Source organism: Morus notabilis, unplaced genomic scaffold (genome assembly GCF_000414095.1).
Source record: "Morus notabilis unplaced genomic scaffold, ASM41409v2 Scaffold888, whole genome shotgun sequence".
In the NCBI taxonomy this organism is placed as follows: domain Eukaryota; kingdom Viridiplantae; phylum Streptophyta; class Magnoliopsida; order Rosales; family Moraceae; genus Morus; species Morus notabilis.
In genome coordinates this window covers 432,699-435,007 of record NW_010367841.1, presented here as the reverse complement: position 1 = coordinate 435,007, position 2,309 = coordinate 432,699, and the positions used below count along the sequence as shown (strand labels likewise).

Sequence of the window (2,309 nt, the reverse complement as noted above, 5' to 3'; positions counted from 1 at the left end):
GGAAAGAGTTCAAGTGCAGCACCGAATTGAGGTCAGCAACCGCATTAAAAGTACCAAATACATGATCATTTCCAGGGATTGCAAGACCGCCAAACTGGTTGTTATCCAAGCAGCCATTAATAAGTCGATCATCACAGTGACCAAAATCAACAAATGGGTTAATCTCGGTTTCACCGTGAATTAGGTTCACAAACTGATCATCGATATTGTCGTTGCTGCCATCGAAGAAATCGAGTGGCTCCAAACCATTGACATTGTGCGTAACTGGGTTTGTTGTTGAAGTTGGTAGTAATGCATCGTCTCCTGCATACATTTTGTACAGTAGTACGTACTCTAGTGGTTTGTTCTCCTAATATAGTACGTATTCTCAAGCTCTGTAGCTTAACAATACGTAGTTATATAATATAGCTAGGTTAAGGTATTTATGGTAATTATATATACGGTTTGTTACTGGACTTAATTATAAGCGTAGGTATATATAATTAAATAGATGATACAAATTAGGATTTTGTTTGCTTAGATGAATGCAATGTATCCATCAATTTATGCATTAACTGGGACCATGAAAACTACTCCTCTACTCGTCGCCACACGTTTACTTACGTATTTTTCCATGTATTTTATTAAATATAAATTTTTATATATATCTCCAGTTTTGGTGGAAGAAAGAAAGGGTGATAGAGAAGTATTTTATATTAAAATATTGTATATATTAAACAAAGAGAGTGGAATGAAACCTGCACTGCTTCTACCATCCCCAGCTTCATACTGACATGAATATTCATCTTTAAACTTTAATCATCATGGCCCGCAATTTATAAGTTGTTCTAAATAATTAGCAACTTGTTGAACAAGTTCTCGGGCAACTGAAATTTATATATATATATATATATGTAATAATAGTTATGTTTACACAAATAAATGTTGTTGTATAAACTTTTTCGAAATTTTACGGTGGATTTTCAATATCATAAGTTGTTTCCAAGCATTTAAACTTTAGTACTTTTTCTGGTTTCTAAATACATCCTTGTCAATGAAAGAGACCTTAATAAATGTTTTGGTTAGATGAATAATTAAAGTGAGCATGCGGCATCTTGGGGCTTCATGTCTACTATTGTCTAGTGTCAATGTATTTCCATTTTATATCGATAACAACATACAAATAATAAGAACGAAAAGTGACATGTCTATATATATTAGTATGCCAATAAGTAGGGCAAACGACAACACTGTATAAATAAATACTAATTATATATAATAATCTTACCACTAGAAACAATGCGGTGATAATGAAGTCCGCGTATTTAATAAATAGAGAATAGGTTAACCTAAACCTTCCTAATTTCTAAAGAAAAGAAAGTCATTTATTAATTAATAGTACATGTCAAAGTGGCTCTAGGATCGTTAATTTAGAAATTATTAGCAAACCTATACTTTAGATTTTCATTTTAGTACCTAAATTTAAATTTTCTTTTTTGCAATTAAGTCACATATAGAAAGTTCACCTGATCATATTTCCGGTCTATATGTTGACAAAAATAAACGCAAGTCGTATTGTACATTTTGTCGAGTACAATGCTATATTTTTAGTTATATAAGGTAAAATAAAAGTGCACTCATAAAATTGCCACATTGTGGTAATAAAATCTGATAAACTAGGATGCTAACTACAAGACATTCAAGGATTTATAATTGTGTTAAAGCAAACAGATTGTCACGCCCCCCAAACGGGGTGGGTGACGTGGAACTCGATTTGGGATTAATAAAGCAGATTCCCAACCGGGTCCCACACTTAACTGCATAAAAATCTAAATAAACGACATAATCTAGGAGCCTCTGACACACAGGGCTCCACCCCACAGGACATACAGTATCATACATACATGCACATGTAAATAATCAATTACAATAGACATCATCCACAGTCTAGTAAATCCAATATTAAATAGGTTTACATAATTTCTCAAATTCCTTACATTTGTTCAAGAGGATAAACTCAATCCTCACTTGATCCAACAGTAGCAACTCCAGCTACCCTGCACCGCTCCTCGAGTCTCCTGGGAGGGGTTTAACATTTAAAACATAAAACGTGAGCGAAAGACCCAGTAGGATATAATTTGAAATATTTAAAATAAATGAGCGCATAAATAAATAATTGAATACATAAATAAAATAAGACATTCAGTCCCGACAGAACAGCCGGAACCTCACATCCTTTTTCTCAAAGGAAATATAACTGAAAATAACCATGTTACAGGCTTCAGCAAGTAATTAGTACAAATTACTTACCTAACCAAGTGCCTCGCCTA

The 2,309-nt window shown here is 33.3% G+C and overlaps 1 pseudogene; it reads right to left on the bottom strand.

Annotated features, from left to right (window-relative positions):
• LOC21403529 overlaps positions 1-313 on the bottom strand; it is a 1,949-nt pseudogene extending 1,636 nt beyond the window's left edge.
• Between the last annotated feature and the right edge of the window lie 1,996 nt (positions 314-2,309).